This window comes from Hypanus sabinus, chromosome 23 (assembly GCF_030144855.1).
Source record: "Hypanus sabinus isolate sHypSab1 chromosome 23, sHypSab1.hap1, whole genome shotgun sequence".
NCBI lineage: Eukaryota > Metazoa > Chordata > Chondrichthyes > Myliobatiformes > Dasyatidae > Hypanus > Hypanus sabinus.
Window position 1 is genome coordinate 14,413,865 of NC_082728.1, and position 19,744 is coordinate 14,433,608.

General features: G+C 45.4%; 1 long non-coding RNA gene across 1 annotated transcript; it reads right to left on the minus strand.

The window, feature by feature from the left end:
* Positions 1 to 10,804: 10,804 nt before the first annotated feature.
* On the minus strand, positions 10,805 to 18,067 carry LOC132379995 (uncharacterized). Its single transcript, XR_009507598.1, has 2 exons — positions 17,872 to 18,067; positions 10,805 to 11,178 (listed from the first exon to the last, which is right to left on the minus strand). It is a non-coding gene; the product is annotated as an uncharacterized LOC132379995 (long non-coding RNA).
* Positions 18,068 to 19,744: the final 1,677 nt, after the last annotated feature.

Sequence of the window (19,744 nt, forward strand, 5' to 3'; positions counted from 1 at the left end):
CATTTCCACCTCTCATAGGTAATCTGGCACACTGTCAGGACTGGCTGAGAAAAAACAACCTGTACAACTGTTTCTCCTCTGTCAGGAGACATTTCTCCTTGAATTCATTGTAATGTAGCGGTGTGCTACACGCAGCGCTAAAATTACGACACGGAGTCGGTAACTGCAGTCGAAGGAAAAAACTTTATTCGAAAACTTCAGCCTCACTTTTAAGCCTCCCTCAACCGGCCCCCCATGGCGCAGAGGCTCCAAAGCTCTGTGCTCGCAAACCCCCGTAGGCTATCTAATTGTGAACAGGTTCGGATGCACCAGGAAATGGGTCGCCACATAACCCCCCCCCCCGCCAGAACCGGCGATACACCCCCCAATGTCCACAGTCTGGGCCAGAACCTGCTTGGGAGGTTGGCCTCTGCGCCGAGGTGCCGGAAACTCGGCCGGTTGCGCCAGGTCCACATGGGCCGGTTTGAGGCGGTCCACCGTGAAAACCTCCTCTTTCCCCCCAACGTCCAGCACGAACGTGGATCCGTTGTTCCGGAGCACCATAAATAGCCCCTCGTATGGCCGCTGCAGCGGCGGCCGATGCCCGCCCCTTCGTACAAACACAAACTTACAGTTCTGTAGGTCTTTGGGTACGCAGGTCAGGTGCCGCCCGTGCTGTGAAGTGGGTATGGGGGCCAGGTTACCGAGCTTCTCACGTAGTCTGCCCAGGACTGCTGCGGGTTCTTCCTCTTGCCCCCTTGGGGCTGGTAGGAACTCCCCGGGGACGACCAGGGGCGCGCCGTACACCAACTCGGCCGACGAGGCGTGCAGGTCGTCCTTGGGCGCTGTGCGAATGCCGAGTAGGACCCAGGGAAGCTCGTCCGCCCAGTTGGCTCCTCACAGATGGGCCATGAGGGCCGACTTCAGGTGACGGTGGAAACGCTCCACCAGGCCGTTCGACTGTGGGTGGTAGGCAGTTGTGTGGTGCAGCTGAGTCCCCAAAAGGCTGGCCATAGCTGACCACAGGCTGGAGGTGAACTGGGCGCCTCTGTTGGAGGTAATGTGGGCCGGGACACCAAAGCGAGATATCCAGGTGGCGATCAGGGCTCGGGCGCAAGATTCGGAGGTGGTGTCGGTGAGCGGGACCGCCTCTGGCCATCTTGTGAACCGGTCCACGATAGTCAGGAGGTGCCGCGCTCTGCGCGACACTAGCAAGGGGCCCACGATATCCACATGAATGTGGTCGAAACGCCGGTGGGCGGGATGGAACTGCTGCGGTGGGGCGTTGGTGTGCCGCTGCACCTTGGCCGTCTGGCAGTGCATGCACGTTTTGGCCCATTCACTGACCTGTTTGCGGAGTCCGTGCCAAACCAACCTGCTGGAAACCATCCGGACAGTTGTCCGAATGGAGGGATGCGCCAAGTTATGAATGGAGTCGAAAACGCGGCGCCGCCATGCTGTCGGGACGACTGGACGGGGCTGGCCGGTGGCGACGTCACAGAGTAGGGTCCTCTCACCTGGGCCCACGGGGAGGTCCTGGAGCTGCAAACCGGAGACTGCGGTTCTGTAACTCGGAATCTCCTCATCCGCCTGCTGCGCCTCTGCCAGTGCCTCAAAGTCTACCCCTTGGGGAAGGGCATGAACGGTAGGGCGAGAGAGCGCATCCGCCACGACATTGTCCTTACCCGAGACGTGCCGGACATCCGTCGTGTATTCAGAGATGTAGGACAGGTGGCGTTGCTGGCGGGACGACCAGGGGTCGGACGCTTTTGTAAACGCAAAGGTAAGCGGTTTGTGGTCCGTGAACGCGGTGAAGGGCCGACCTTCTAGGAAGTACCTGAAATGCCGGATTGCCAGGTAGAGCGCCAACAGTTCCCGGTCGAAAGCACTGTACTTGAGCTCGGGTGGTCGCAGGTGTTTGCTGAAAAACGCCAGGGGTTGCCAGCGACCTGCGATGAGTTGCTCCAGCACCCCACCGACTGCCGTGTTTGATGCGTCCACTGTGAGGGCGGTAGGGGCGTCCATTCTGGGATGTACTAGCATTGCGGCGTCCGCCAAAGCTTCCTTTGTTTGAACGAAAGCGGCGGCGCACTCCTCGTCCCAGGTAATGTCCTTGCTTGGACCCGACATCAGGGCGAACAGGGGGCGCATGATCCGGGCAGCTGAAGGGAGGAAGCGGTGGTAGAAATTGACCATACCTACGAATTCCTGAAGGCCTTTGATCGTGGTGGGTCGGGGGAAGTGGCGGACCGCATCTACCTTAGCGGGCAGAGGGGTTGCCCCGTCTTTAGTAATCCTGTGGCCCAGGAAGTCAATGGTATCGAACTGGCATTTGGCGGGGTTGATTGTAAGACCGTACTCACTCAGTCGGGCGCAGAGTTGACGGAGGTGGGTCAGATGCTCCTGACGACTGCCGCTGGCTATGAGGATGTCATCCAACTAGATGAACGTGAAGTCCAGGTCCCGTCCCACTGCGTCCATTAACCGCTGGAACGTCTGTGCGGCATTCTTCAGGCCGAACGGCATGCGGAGGAACTCGAAAAGGCCGAACGGCATGCGGAGGAACTCGAAAAGGCCGAACGGGGTGATGAGAGCCGTTTTGGGGACGTCGTCAGGATGCATCGGGATTTGATGGTACCCTCGGATGAGGTCTACCTTGGAGAAGATCCGTGCGCCGTGCAGGTTTGCTGCAAAGTCCTGAATGTGCGGCACAGGGTAGCGGTCCAGTGTGGTAGCCTCGTTCAGCCTGCGGTAGTCGCCGTGCGGTCTCCAGCCCCCCGTCGCTTTGGGCACCATGTGCAGGGGGGAGGCCCATGGGCTGTCGGACCGCCGGATGATCCCCAATTCCTCCATCCTCTGGAACTCCTCCTTCACCAGTCGGAGCTTGTCCGGGGGAAGCTGCCGAGCGCGGGCGTGGAGGGGTGGTCCCTGGGTCAGGATGTGGTGCTGTATGCCGTGCCTGGGCATGGCCGCTGTGAACTGCGGTGACAGAACCGATGGGAACTCCGCCAGGACCCTGGTGAAGTCATTGTCGGACAGCGTGATGGAGCCGAGGTGAGGGGCTGGCAACTGGGCTGCACCCAGGGAGAACGTCTGAAAGGTCTCGGCGTGTACCACTCTTTTCCTGGGCAGGTCGACCAGTAGGCTGTGAGCCCGCAAAAAATCCGCACCCAGAAGCGGTTGGGCTACGGCGGCCAGTGTGAAGTCCCACGTGAACTGGCTGGAGCCGAACTGTAGCTGCACCTGACGGGTGCCATAGGTCCTTACTGTGCTGCCATTCACGGCCCTCAGGGGGGGACCCGGTGCCCTGCTGCGGGTGTCGTAACTCGTCGGAGGTAAAACGCTGATCTCAGCCCCAGTATCGACCAAAAACCGGCGTCCCGACCTTCCATCCCACACATACAGGAGGCTATCCCGATGGCCAGCCGCCGTAGCCATCAGCGGCGGCTGGCCCTGGCGTTTCCCGGGAACTTGCAGGGCGGGCGACAACGGCGGGCTTCTGCGCCCCACCGCTGGTGGTAGAAGCACCAGTGTTCATTGGGCCGGGGGTTGGCGGGCTCTGCGGCCGGGCCTGGACTGGTTTGCTGCTGGGAGCGTGGCTGGGAGATCTGTGCGATGGACGCCCCGCTCACCTTTTTGGCGTTCCACAGCAAGTCCGCCTGGGCTGCCACCTTCCGGGGGTCACTGAAATCCGCGTCGGACAGCAGCAGGCGTATGTCCTCGGGCAGCTGCTCCAGGAATGCCTGCTCAAACATGAGGCATGTGTGTCCGTCGGCCAGAGACAACATCTCATTCATTAAAGCCGATGGAGGTCTGTCGCCCAAGCCATCCAGGTGCAGTAAACGGGCAGCCCGCTCGCGCCGTGAGAGTCTGAAAGTCTGGAGGAGCAGGGCTTTGAATTCCGTGTACTTGCCGTCTGCCGGGGGCGACTGTACGAACTCCGCGACCTGGGCCGCTGTGTCCTGGTCGAGGGAGCTCACCACGTAGTAGTAGCGGGTGTCTTCTGAGGTGATCCGGCGAACGTGGAATTGGGCTTCGGCTTGCTGGAACCATAGGTCCGGGCGCTGTGTCCAGAAACCCGGCAGTTTCAACGAAACCGCATGAACAGAGGCGGCGTCGGTCATTTCTGGTCCAAAAGTCGTTTGGACCGTCAGGGTCACCAATTGTAGCGGTGTGCTACACGCAGCGCTAAAATTACGACACGGAGTCGGTAACTACAGTCGAAGGAAAAAACTTTATTCGAAAACTTCAGCCTCACTTTTAAGCCTCCCTCAACCGGCCCCCCGTGGCGCAGAGGCTCCAAAGCTCTGTGCTCGCAAACCCCCGTAGGGTATCTAATTGTGAGTCGGTTCGGATGCGCCAGGAAATGGGTCGCCACAGTAACAGCATTTCTTCCCCTATGGATGATTAACGTGGTGAGGTGGAAGTCTGTTCTGTTGAGCACCTCCTGATTGAGAGGGGAGCCAGCTGATGAGAGGCGGCAGAAGAGAACCATCATAGAGCACACTTGGCGGAGGCTGACGGGAGATCAGATAGAGGTTTCTAAGTGTGACCCTCAGGTTTGGCCAGCATGCGTTTGTCTAGGGGAAGACAGGCTCTGGCCCAGTCAAACTGAGAAATCTCATTAGTGTGGATGCTGCGTGATGTGTTGCCCGGTCACAAATCCGTACCGCAAAATATCAGACGGTACACCACATGCAATTAAACAATTGAACTTTATAAATCTTAATCTGACTATAGGGTTAGTAGAGAAAATAAAAAGAAAAAGGGCCCATGTTAATGAAGCTGTCTAATGTGCACGCTGGGAGCTCACAGTTCCGTCCATTCGATCCCCAGCAACCTCTTCCAAGCATCGCTGACCCTTGGTCTCTCACTCCCAGTCCGCTCCGTCCGGCGGTCTACCAGCTCTCTCCACTCACGTCTTCTGTCCTCATCTCTTGCCAAGAAAAGACCACAAAATCCCTCCTCTCAGACCCACAAGAAAGAACAACGTGCCTCTCATGGGATGGTGCACATTCCAAAACCCCCATTATCTCTGGTCATAACCCAAACATTGCTGCTACAGAGAAGCCATTACCTCAGCAGTGAAACATTACAGAGAGGCCATTACATTAGCAGTGAAACCTTACATTGCATTACATAAGATTATGAGTGGTATAGATAGAGCAGACAGGCAGTAACTTTGTCCTTGCATTGAGCTGTCTAAAACCAGAGGAAATGCATGTTAGGTGAAAGGAGTAAGTACTAAAGAGATGTGAATGGCAAGTATTTAAAGCAGATAGTGGAGGGTGTCTGGAATGTGCTACCTGAGGTGGTGGTAGAGGCAAATACATTAGGGACTTTTAAGAGACTTTTCAATAGGCACAGGAATGTGAGGGAAATGGAAGGATGTGCACATCGTGTAGGAAGGAGGGATTAGTTTATTTTGCCATTTGATTGTTAATTTAGTTGGCTTGACACAACATTGTGGGCTGAAGGGCCTGTTTCTGCACTGCGCTGTTCTATGTTTTATGTTCGATTATAATTAATCCTGGACATTCAGGAGCACAAGTCCAGACCAGGAAATGCAAATAGAGGTTACAGCTGATGAACGGCTGCTGGGTCTTTCATCTAACACCATTGATGAATGACAAATATGCCTACGCTAGTCTTTCAGGGTAAGTCCAAACTCTCAGCATATGAGTCTACCAGGGAAACTCCCAAGGGCAGAAAGAACCAAACATCAGCACCATGCATTGTATCAATATAATGACACTGGCAATTAGCCTTGAAAAACAACGAAGATGTTCCCGCCCATTTGTTTGTCTTGGATATCAAGATACAAGGTTCAAGATTGAAGATCTAAGAATTAATTTTTCTTCATGTCATTTGAATGGAATGGAGGTCAAAATAATTGTTACTGTGGATCTGATGACACAAGTAAAAAAAAAGCAATGAACATAAATACATTAGGTATGTTATTTACCTCTACAGAGATTGATTCAATGCACATAAAGTGAAGCTAGGCAGAGGAGTGTCTGTACATAAGGTGATTCTGCCAGGAAATGATAAAGTAGTGGTGTTTGAGGGTGTGATGGGTTGAGTTAGTGGGTGGAGGTGTTGGTCAGCCTTACTACTTGGGGAAAATAACTGCTTTTGAGTCTGGTGGTCCTAACATAAACGCTACGTAGCCTCCTTCCCTGATGGAAGTGGGACAAACAGTGCATGAGCAGGGAGAGTGAGATCCTTTATGATATTGCTGGCCTTTTGATGATCTATTGCCATTTTCAAGGGCTTGGCTCAAGGCAAACAATGGGTGGGACCTTCCACTTCCAGTTCATATTGCAGACCTGTCTATAATTTTGGGAAGGAAGAAAGGGAGATATTTAACACTTCCTCTTGAACGTCCATCAAGTTTAGAATTTGCCCAAAAAGTCTGGCAAAGTGCCAAATAGCTTGAAGCCTACAGGCACACCTAGATTTGGCTCCTTCTGTGGCAGGGCTGATTCATTATCCGTTCCCCAGACTTCCAGCATCACCTTGTGTTGACCCTCAACACGTGCCACGTGATCTTTCAGATCCTCCTGTGATAGAAGGCAGGGCCTCACCTATCTGGGTCATCTTCAAGATGGTGGCTCAAACAGTCACAGTAGTTCGACCAATTGAGTGGAGTATGATGTTCTCCTAAGGGGCTGTCTATTGGTGAGCCTTCAGGCGTCTGTAGAGATCGATCTGGGATCCACGTATTCTGAGGGCCCAGACCTCACAATCCTGCCCCCTTTGCCACTTACTGATCACTTCAGGACAAAATCCGGGATGTTAGGGCGGACTCCCTTAATGACTTGGTGTGACGTGGCGAGGCTGGTACACGGGCTGCTTCCTTGACGTATCAGGGCCAGGTTCCAGTGGCATGGAACGTAAGATGAGAGGGGGCGCTTCACTGCCATTCTGAGGTGTCCTCATCTGCTCCACCATTGAGGTTGTGGTTGGATCGCTCTTTTTCTGAAACTGCCCCCTGGACCTTACCACCGTAAGGTGGCCGTTCCGGGAGCTGCGTGCCAGATAGCTAAACTCCAGACGGCGTCACCCATGGGAGCTCCGGAACTCACAAGCCTCCGCACCACCACAAGGTGACCTAACAGTACAGCAGTCCCACCATTTGGCACTGGTGGTGAGTACTCCACAACCGGGAGGGATACTTTCCGCATTAACATTCAAATGGAGAACATATACAGGGAGCATAACACTTAATATTCTCTTTTAATTTATTTACTTAGACAACAGAAGCTTTATAAGTTTAGAGTTTAATTTTTAAACAGATGTTGAACTGAAATTTGGCCGTCAGGTTAAATTCCACACAAATATTTATTTTGGCATAAAATGATCAATATTATAAAGATGATGGTTCAGGCTGATGTAGTCCCCTTTGAAAAGTCCAAAAACCACATATGGTCTTACAGTTACGGTAAAGATTATGATCACTTTGAACGGCAATTCAGTGCACTTCACTGAAATATCCTCTTGCGAAATTCACCCTCTTGATCTTTGGCTTCAGAGCTTGTGTGCAGCAAGTTTTGAGGGACTGGATCAATTCAAGTTTCAAAAAAGGTAGAGTCGTCTTTCATAGGATCCATAGGATCAGAAAGTCCTATTGCACAAGGGGCCATACAGAACCATGCAAAGCGTCAATATAAGTGTTAGTGTGGCTACCTTATGACTCCAGGAACCAGGTTCGATCCATATAGGAAGGTAATTGAAAATCTGGTTGAATGGTGTCACAACAACCAAATCTTATTCGGTGTCAGCAAAATCAAAGGGGTGATTGGAAACTGGAGTTCCCCTGACCAAATCCTCATTGGGGAATCAGACATGAAGAGGGTCAATAATTTTAAATTCTTTGAAGTTACCATATCAGAAGATCTGAGCTGGGGCCCATATGTAAATGCCATTACAAAGAAAGCACAACAAAACTTCCACTTTCTTAGAAGTTTGCGTGGATTCGGCATGTCATCTAAAACCTTACTATTACACAACGGAGAGCATCCTGACCAGTATGGAAGCACCAATGCCCAAGAATGGAAAAGTTTACGAAAAGTAGTGGATACAGCCCAGTCCATCGCAGGAAATGCCCTCTTCCCCCACCCCCCACCCATTGAGTACTTCTCAAGTAGCGCTAACACACGAAAGCAGCATACAGTAGATCATCAAGGACACACCCCACCACCACCACCACCACCACCACCATGTTCTCTTCTTGTAGCTTCCATCAGGAAGAAGGTACAAGAGCCTTAGGCCTCACACCACCAGGTTCAGGAATAGTTAGTTATTACCCTTCAACCATCAGGCTCTTGAACCAGAGCGGATAACTTCACTCACCTCATCTCTGAACTGGTGCCACAACCAATGGACTCATTTTTAAGGACTCAATGGCTCCTGTCCTCAGTATTATTTATTTACCTATTTCATTATCTATTTATTGGTCAATTTATTTCTTTATTTTCATTATTGCTATTTGCACAGTTCATCTTCCTTTGCACATTGGTTAGTTGGCAGTCTTTGTGTTTAGTTTCTCATTGTTTTCCTGTGAATGCCTACAGGAAATGGGGACATGTATGTACTTTAATAATAAAGTTATTTTGAAGTTTGAACTTTGAAAGGTGTTGTGCACAATTTTCCCATTCTCCAGATGACCTGGACTACTGACTTCCTCCTTATCTCAGACAATTCCACCTAACTCCAGACTCTCTGGCCAAAGGTAACGTCTTCCCAGCATCTGCCTAATCAAAGTTCAAAGTAAATTTGTTATCAAAGTATGTTTATGCCACCATGTACAACCCTGATATTCATGTTCTTGCAGGAAAATCAAGAAATACAATAGAATTTATGAAAAACTATACATAAGCAAAGACCGATAAATGATCAGTGTGCAAGACAAGATAAATCGTACAAATAAAAAATAATTAAGTGATACTGAGAGCATGAGTTGTAGAATCCTCGCAAGTGAGTCTGTAGGTTATGAATTTTGCTCAGAGTTCAGGTGAGTGAAAGTTCGGGAGCCTGATATTTGTACGGTAATAACTGTTCCCGAACCTGGTGGTGTGGGACCTAATAACGGTAGCATTAATGGCAGAATGTACAGATCCATTTGAACACCGAAGCTATCCATACCTAAGTACAGCAGACTTGATAGTAGCCAGGTTCAGGCTGAGTCGCAGCAAGTAACTTTCAAAATAACATGTGCACCACCATGACTTCCTCCTACAGAGGCCAATCACTACTACACAACATTCGTCGGGACAACTAATACCGACTACCCGACTATCAATCCCGCTGGAAATTTAGTAGAACTGACAACCTTAAAGCTATGGCCACAAAAACAGGGCAAAGGTGGGGTATCCTGCAGTGAGTGATTTGTCTCCTGACACTCCAAAGCGATTTCAGCACCCACAGGTCAGGATTATAATGAAGTGACCTGATTATAATGATTTGTAATTAGAAGTGACCAGGATTATAATGACTTGCCTTAATGAGTGCATCATCAAGATTCTATTTGTCATCAAGGACAATGCAGTGTTCTTGATTGGCACCCCAACCGCTATTTGAATGCTCTTTCCCTCCCCCACTGGTGTTATGTGGCTTCTATGTGTAGCGGGTATGAAATCCAGTGCAGCAATTCACTAAAGTTATTCTGAAGGCACCTCCCAAACTCACAAAGTCAGAATCAGGTTTAATGTCACTGACATACAGTATGTCATGAAATGTGTTGTTTAGCAACTGCAGTACAATGCAATATACAGCAAAATCACTGTAAGCGACAATAAGAAATCTATAAAAAAATTAACTAGTGTAAAATGAGAGCAAAATAGTGAGGTAGCATTCATAGTCCATTCAGAAATCTGATGGCAGAGGGCAAGAAGCTGTTTCTAAAATACTGAGTGTACGTCTTCAGGTTCCTGTATCTCCTCCCTGATGGTAGCAGTGAGAAGTGGACATGTCCTGGGTGGTGGGGGCCCTTACTGATGGAGACCACCCTTTTGAGGTATTGCCTTTTGAAGATGTCCTCAGTGCTGGGGAGGCTAGTGCCCAATAAAGAGCTGGCTGAGTTTACAACCCACTGCAGATTTTTCATCGCTACCTGTGCATTTGACACCTGTAGAAAAGTAGTCGCCAATAAGGGCATGCTGGTAGTTATTTATTTATATGAAGTAGATCCCATATCCATACATCTAACTTTATTTTATATAATTCATTATTCATTGTTGAATGTTGTTTTGTTGCCAACACACCACAGCAAATTTCTAATTCTTGCAAACATATATCGCAGATATAGCTGATCCTTGAAGATATCTTTATATTTACTTAGATCACCTACTGAATATCTCCCACAACATTGCTAATTGCACCACATCCTTCAGAATTCCAGCATCTGCAGTTTTATTGTTTTCAGATCTGCCAGTTCCCCTCTTTATATAGTATTACAGACCAATCCAGTATTTAATAACCTTCCGTGGCTTGTCTGACTATAATTGTAGTCATGTGCATAGCAGCTAAATTTCAACAGTGTCTAATGGGAAAGGAGGTCAGTCTTAAATATCTTGAGAAGAGAAATGGAACAGTGCAAAGATGACTTGAAAAATGCTGAAAGCAACTGTCCCAGAACAGAATACTGGGCAGTGTTTTCAGTTTAAACAAGCATTAACTAGAATAGTTAATTGCCTGTGAAGTTTTCAAGAAATGATCAATATATTGATAACAACTTAATTGGAAGAGGGCTCATCACTATTTGATCACAGATTAAAGAACCAGGAATTGCTTTGTGTATTCACTTGTGAGATTAAACGTGAGATTTAGGATGAAACTGATTTTTATTGAGATAAAGAAACAAATGCACAAGCTCGCTCTCTCTAAGACTCAGTACTTTCAGGAGAGAATTGCTCGGTTCCCGATGGTAAGGGACAGACTTGTTCAGCTCGCTGCTCCACAAGGTTTACTCATCTCTGCACTGAACTGAGACTGTGGCCACAACTAACAGACTCCTGAATCAGCTGCGGTGATGACTGTCTTCGTGGCTGTGGACGCACTTCCGTAAACTCCAGTTCCGAATGTTATTTGTGTTACTTTTATTGTTTACATGGTTTGTTCTTTTTTTCTTCATATTGGGTGTCCGATGGTCTTCTTTTCTTTCATGGGTTCTATTGGGTTTCTTCATTTTCTGGTTGCCTGTGAAGAGTCAAATCCCAAGATAGTATACATACTTCGATAATGAATAAATTTTGAACTGTGATTTGATGACACCCATGGTCCAAGGATCATTAATTACTTATAGAACAATGTTCATTTGGTGGAAGTGCGATTAGGAATAATGGTTCAGTCTGAAACTTCTCCAATCCCTCAACAGTGCGCAGAAGTGCTATGTATTTTAATTTTTTTATTGTTTAGAAATACAGCACAGTAATAGACCCTTCTGCCCAATTACACCCATGTGACTAATTAATCTACCAACCCTTATGTCTTTGGACTATGGGAGGAAACCAGAGCACCCAAGAGGGAACCCTATACAGTCACAGGGAGAACATACAAATTCATTACAGACAGCGGTGGAATTGGACTCTTGGTGCTGGTGCTGTAATAGTGTTACACTAACATTACACTACTGTGCCACCCGAACATTGTGGTTATTAAGGCAATAAGAGACAACTAGAGGCCTTAGTTAAAATAGCACAATACCCATGTGGGTCAGGACTCACATGGAGAAAGATCTGAGGGTCTCGTGAAGATGCTCTCCTGTGTCTGATTAGCTTATTGGGCATTTGAGCATTCTGAAAGTTTGTTGCAAAAACTTTTAAAAGAAGGAACAATTAGGTTATTGGCAAAAAGTCTGGACACCAATAGTTGACGAGAACAAAGAGGAACTTTGTCCTAGGACATTATAAGCTTATAAGCTTATAATCCCTGCAGTGCTGAGCCTGGCCAGCTCAGAAACAACCATATAATACTTAATCCAGAAATAGGCTAGTTTTAGTAATTTGTTTATTGAGAATAAATAAAGGGGGAGGGGAAATAGTTGGAATAAACCAGATGTATAAAGTGTTTTATTTTCTCAAGCTGATCAAAAGTTGGAATGTTATGGGCAACAAAGTTAAAGTTCAAAGTAAATTTATTATAAAATTACATATTTGTATAGCCCTCCGATTTGATTGATTAAGATACAGTGCAGAATAGGCCCTTCCAGCCTTTCGAGCTGTGCCACCCAGGAACCCAGCTATTTAAAGCTAACTTAATCTTGGGACAATTTACAACGAGCAATTAACCTACTAGCCGGTACGTCTTTGGTCTGTGGGAGGAAACCGGAGCACCCAAAGGAAACCTACGCGGTCACAGGGAGAATGTACAAACTCCTTACTGACAGCGATGGGAATAAAACCTGGGTTGCTGGTACTGTAAAACGTTGTGCCTACCACTAGGCTACTGTGCCACCCCAATTCCATTTCCTTGCAGGCATTTATTGGAAAATAAATAAATACTATATAATTTATGAAAAAAGCCTATACATAAATGAAGTGACAACCAATTTGCAAAAGACAAATTGCACTAAGAATATAAATAAATAAATAATACATTATTATCAAACAGACAGACAGACAAAGAAACAAATAAATAAACAAATGAACAAATAATGATAAATATGTAAATAGATAGATGAATAGATAAGTAAGTAAACACTGAGAACCTGAGTTGTGGAGCCCTAGAAAGTGAGTTGATAATTTGCGCTCAATGATCAGTTCAGAGTTGAGGCGAGTGAAGTTATCCACGCTGGTTCAGAATCTGTTGGTTGTGCAATAATAACTGTTCCAGAACTTTTTAGTGTGGGATCCAAGGTTCCTGTATCTCAGTCCCCAGACATAATTTTTTACATCTTCATCCCTGTACTTCAATCCTTTTCCCACCCATGGTCCAAATTTTCCCTTCCTCAGCATTGATCCAAACCTGCTCTTGTACTCGTTCCAAAATGCTAGCTCTTTATTCCTCTCCATCGACGCTGCCTGACCTCCAGCAATTGGTGTGTATCAATTTGTACTTTGCCTTCTCCCTTTGGCTGACCATTGTGATTATCATCGGAACCATTTCCCTGGACTCCACCTTTTCCTTTAAGCAAGGATTAACCTGGTGTCTTTCCTGACAGCTTTTCTTCTGGTGTTGGTTTGTCTTCTGTGGACAGGTTAGTTGCCTGGGCGGAATTTACATTAGGAAGATAAATTCTGATCTCAGCAAGCAAAGACACCATTGCTTTCCTCTTGATTAATATTAGGGAGGGCTTGTCATCTATAACTTCAGATAAAACTGAGAGAAAAAGTGTAGAATGAGTGTTTAAAAAGTTTGAAGAGTCCTAAGAAGATTTACGAGAAAGTTGCCAGGACTCGTGGCATGAGATATAGGGAGAGGCTGGGCATCTAGGACTTTATTCCTTGGGGTGTAAGAGACTGGCGGGTGAAGAGTCCTAATGAAGTGTCTCTGCCCAAAATGTTGACTGTTTGTTCCCCTCCATAGAATCTACCTCACCTGCTGAATTCCTTCAGCATTTTGTGTGTGTGGCTCAAGATTTCCAGCTTCTGCAGAATCTCTTGTTTTTGTGAGGGGTGAACTTATCGAGATGTGCGTAATTACGAGGGTAGGTGCACACGGTCTTTTATCATATGAAAAGGGGGCTAACAAATAGAGGGCACAGGCTTACAATGAGAGGGGAATGATTTAAAAGCAATCTGATGGGCAATAGAGGGTGGTCCGTATTTGGAATGGGTTGCTGGATAAAAGAGAGCCAGGTACAATTATGACATTGAAGAGACATTTAGATAGATATATGGATTGGAAAAGTTAGAGTGATCCAACCTACATGCAGGCAAATGGGGACTAGCTTAGGTGGACACTTTGGTGTGCACGAACGAGTTGGTCTGAAGGGCCTGTTTCAATGCTGTATGACTCCATGAGTCTAATAGATGAGAAGACAATCTATTAGGTTGTTATAAGACCATAAGATATAGAGGCAGAATTAGGCCATTTGGCCCATCCAGTCTGCTCTGCCATTTCATCATGGTTGATCCATTTTCCTCTCAGCCCGTCTCCCATCTTCTCCCCCTATCCTTTCATGCCCTGACTAATCAAGAATCTATCAACCTCTGCCTTAATTATACCAAATGACTTGGCCTCCACAGTCGCCTGTGGCAACAAATTATCAGGTGGTCAGGGAGAAAAGTATCAAATCTCTGCCAGTTCCTCTTATTTTTACCGAATAGGTATAATTTTTTTTTAATCTATAGGAAATCCCCAAGGACAATACTGGCAGAGGATCATTTTAACTTCTCTATTGCCCTGATAGGTTGGAGAGATTATGTCCCATTTGTGAGCATTGCCTTGCGTCTGGCTTGAGTTTACACACCAATGATCCACAAAGTTACATTTTATGTGAGTGAGATCATATTGAAACACAAGGCAGCCTTCCATGTTAGTCTGTAGGATGTCGGCACTTAAAGTGTTGAAAGTCATCTTAATTCACACAGCCTGACACAATGCATGAGAAGATTACCAATAGGTGTGAAAGAGTTATGCAACTGGTGTCTTGAGTCACACCAGACAGTATGAAAGATAAAGCATGAACAAGACTACAGTGTAAATCCAGCAGTAATGTGTTGTAATACTTGCAGTTTCTTTGAAATTGATTAAAAGCCTTCCAATGAATGCAGTGCATGGAGGGCTAACTGTTGCTTGCAGAAGATTGCAACATAGCACTAGATTTTCTCTTAACTTCTTTCCTGAACTAGGTCTAATTTTGATAATATCACAGTGTTTCATAATACACTTTACTATACTTAGATATTACGAAAGAGGTCTGAAACACTTTTAGGGAACTCTAGATGTGGCCCTCCATACATCCCTCCAGTAAACTCCCTGTAAAAGTTTTGAACTTAAGAATAATTCCCAGAATAGTGTCATAAAACAAAAAAAAATCCACATCAGTGAAAGTACATCTGATTCAGATTCTGAAATCTGTTTTTAATTCCATGTCCAGGTATAGTTATTACCCTATAACCATTAGGCTCATGAACCAATGTAGATAACTTCAATCACCTTAACACTGAACTGATCCCACAGACCATGGGTGCATTTTCAGTGACTCTACAAATCATGTTCTCAATTTTATTCATTCATTCATTCATTTATCTATTAATTATTATTATTAGGTTCATTTTTGTTTTTGCTTAGATTGTCTTTCTTTGCATATTGGTTATTTGTCAGTCTTTGTGCGCAGTTTTTCATTAATTCCTTTGTATTTCTTCATTCTACTGTGAATGAAAATAATTCTTAGGGTATTATATGGTGACTTGAGGTTCCTTAAGGTCGTCATGGCAATGAGGATAAGCTCCCACTAGATATTAAATGTTTCCAATGGCGTGCTTTCCAAATGGCCTCTGACAACCAAGTCCAGCTCCTGGCCCTCACTTGTGGCTTAGCTACTAAGCCTAGCAGAACTGTTGCTACTGACAGGAGGGTTACTGCCTTAACACCAGTCGCATCGGACAGATGGGCCTGTCAGCTCTGGGAGAAGGAGAATTCTGCTGCCTTGAGTCTATACCTGCTCACGGGGTAGGCTTCGGGAGTAAACTCTGAGGAAAATCCAGAGCTGGAGTCCATAAGGCAGTCCTACACTGGGTCAGCTTTGACTTGTGACTCCTGTAATGTCGGTCTCTGCTGTTCCTTTGGATTTGTCAGGTGATTAGAGAGGGGGAGACTTCTGCATGGGCAACAGCTTGCTCTCCATATCATAACTGCCTGGCTTGCATATGTTGTGGCCTGGGGAAAAGTACACACTCAGGACAACAAATACTTTTTCGGGTTTTAATTCCTTTATCTGTTTTAGATGTTTAAGTGCCAGAAGAGGGTCTTAAAACAAAAGGAATGACTTTACAACCAGGTCCTGCCATTACAATCTCCACTTCAATCCTTCGATCCACACAGTATATGCATATGCAGTCTAAAAATACAAAGAAAACCGCACAAAACTAATACAGTACTAATATGGTAGTGGCAATTCCACTCGGCCAGTGAGGAACTTTGCAAGCCACGCTATCCAGCGTCGAGTTCTTTACTCGTGAAAATCTTTCCTCACTAAGCCCAGTACCTCTGGGGGAACTTGATTCCAACGCCCAAACAGCAGAAAATAAAATGGTCTCCCCTCTACCCTGCATGTGCGTAATGACATCACCATCTCCACTTAAAGGCACAGACAACTATTCTAGCATTACCCGGATGAATGCCTAAGTACACTTTTAATGATACTGAATAAGATTCAACGGTCACCAGGTTACACATATGACAGCTAGGGCACAACATCAATGATTAACCCTGAGGGCCTCATATGTACTTGAATAATAAATTTATTTGAATTTTGATTCTGGTAGGAATTTGTCAGATGTGATTTTCCATTGTCCCAAGATGGAAAATTGGTTCGAGCTGTGTTGATGCCTGGTTTGATTATAAATCAGTATAGCACACTAAGTCAGCCAATTGAAGAGTTTTGTTTAAAGATTTGTAGCAAAAACTTCCAGTGTATCATGCAAAGTACACAATAAGCACAATAAAGGGGTAGATGAGATGTGACAACAACCATTTTGGACCAGTATCAGTAGCAAAGCCCAGATAAGTTGAAACTGGGCCATTTGTTTTTATCTCTTCCGCGGCCGTGAAAATGTTGTAGTTGCACTGGAAGAGGATATAAAGGAGATTTGCTGATATGAATTGAAGAATTAGTGGTTGGCTATGCTGGGAATGTTAAGCTGACTTTAATCAAGATTAAAACAAAAAGAAGCATTGGAAACACGCAGCAAGTCAGGCAGCATGAAGTAAATGCTTCATAAACAGAGTTAACATTTGAGGTCAATTTTGATTTGATAAAAATGCTCTAATTCATGAATAGCTTTGTCAAAGTAAACAAAGGAAAATTATTTCAGTAGCAGCAGGGTCAATCTTCAGAGAACAGAGAACTTAAGGTGACTGGCAAAAGAACAAGAGATAAGAAAGTACCATTTCAGAGCACAGCTTGTTAGATGGTCGGAATTGTTTCCATAGGTTGATTCAAAAGTGAACTGGATAAAATCTTTGAAGAAACTTACAGCACCAGGGATAAATAATGGAGAGGCAGTTGTGCAAACAAAAGGCCATCAACCCAATATGATGGGCTGAATGGTCTCCTACTATGATTTGAGGTATGAAAGTGCCCTTTTAACAAGCTAGCCTGTAACTTACAGCATGCTTTTGGATATTTTGGACGTGAACTTGATTTTTAAAAACATTGGAAGTGAACACTGTATTTAGAACGTAGAACAGTACAGGCCCTTTGGCCCACAATGTTGTGCTGACTCTTTAACTAATCCAATATCGATCTAGTCTTTCCCTCCCACATAACCCTCCATTTGCCATCTGCCTATCCAACAGTATTTGAAATGTCTCTAATGTATCTTCCTCTGTCACCATCCCTGTTCCACACACCAGCCACTCTCTGTGTTAAAAACCTACCTCTGAAATTCCTTCTATACTTTTCTCCAATCACCTTAAAATTATGTCTTCTCGTATTAGCCATTTCTGCCGTGGGAAAAGGGTGCTGGTTGTCCACTCTATCAATGGCTATCATCTTATACTGCTCTATCTAGCCACTTCTTATTCCTCCTTTGCTCCAAAGAGAAAAGCCTTAATTTGCTCAACCTTTCCTCCTAAGACATGCTCTCTTATACAGGGAGTGCCCCAGCAGTTCTCCTCTGCTCTCATGATAGCTTCCACATCCTTCACATAAAGAAGCAAACAGAACAGAACACAATACTCCAAGTGTGGTCTAACCAGGCTTTTACAGAGCTGCAACGTTACCTCACAGCTCTCGAACTCGATTGCCCGACTAATGAAGGTCAACACACCATACGCCTTTTTAACCACCCCACCAGCTGGCGCGGCAACTTTGAGGGATCTGTGGACGTGGACCCCGAGATCCCTCTGTTCCTCCACACTGCGGAGAACACGCCATTAACCCTGTGCTCTGCATTCGAGTTCCAAAGTGTATCTTATCACAATTTACACTGTGGTTACGCAGTGATCCATTTCAACATGACCTGTGTTTAGAAAAAATCAACACATTGGCAAATAAACAAGAGCGGAGGTATGGTAAGGGGTGAAGAGAGGAAGATCACTGATACAGAGTGGCTAAGTATTGAAGTCACAAACAGCCTTCAAAATCTTTTTGTCAGAAATACATAAAACATGCTGGATTAAGATTTTTCTTTTTGCCTCAGGAGAGTGTGTAATGTTTAATTTATTTTTCTACCCTTTTGGGAGATTCCAATGTGTTTACTGATTTTTTTGTTAAAAGCTTTTCAAAGAAATCTATTTTATATCCATGAACCTTATTGTTGTTTCCTTAGGCAACTGTGTGCTTACTGATATTAGTCGGCTAACACAGCTTTTAACCTTTGCCTTTGAGTTTATTAAAGAAAACATTAGGTCTTAGCAGAGTCACTCATTACCGTTGAGCACGTGAAATGTTTCCTTGGTGACTGAAATACCAGAAAATATAAACGTTTCAAGGCAAGCTGCCTTCTCTCTGCCAACCAAGTGGTTTCCAGTTGTCATCAGATGCTCCTGGACCGTGGGAGTCAGGAGCAGAATTACATCTAAAACTGACTGGGCTTTCTTCCTCTACTGAATTTGGAGTTTTACTGGGCAAATTGTTGAGCAATTTTAGAGACACGAGAGATTCAGCAGATGCTGGAAGTTTTTAGCAACACACACACACACACACACACACACACACACACACACACACACACACACACACACACACACACACACACACACACACACACACACACACACACACCCCTACCTCTATCTATCTACCTAACATCTCCATGGATGATACCTGACCTGCTGAGTTCCTCAAGCACTTTGTATGTGTGTTGGTAAATAATGTTCTCTTTGTTGTTAACTAATTCAGGCTAACTGATCCCTGTGGATGTGATCAACAGCAGTAGGATGCACTAGCAATTCCGTTTCTTCTGGGAAATATACATTTTATTGCAAGTCATTTCTCTGTCCAGAATACCATAAGACCATAGGACATTGGAGCAGAATTAGGCCATTCAGCCCATCAAGTCTGGCCTGCCATTCAATTGTGGCTGATGTATCCCAGTACCTCAGACATCCTGCCCATTAACAACAATGGGTATATTCCCACAATGCATAACCCCCTCCAAAAATCATGATACCCTCCCACAATCACAGCTGTTTTCCCCAAGTTAGTGACTGCATCACGTGATCACATAACCTTCTCATGTGTGCCACAATCACTAACACAAATCCACAATCACCAGCAACTTTCACCCGTCACCATCAACCTCCATTTTAAATATACCCAATGACTTAGCCAATGACTTCAAAGCATGCGATACCTTCAGAAGAAAGGGCAACTTTTGAATTGATCTCAGAATCAGAATCGGGTATCACTGGTATACGTCATGAAATTTGTTGTTTTGCAGCAGCAGTACAGTACAACAGGTAATAAAAAAAGATTATAAGTTACAATAAGAAACATATATAATTAAATTAAATCAGTAGTATAAAAATCAGCAAAAAAGAAAAAAAATATCATGAGGTAGTGGTCATGCAGCAACAGTATAGGGCAATACATAACAAAATTTCTATAAGTTACAATAAGAAATATATAAAAAATAATTTAGTGTAAGATGGA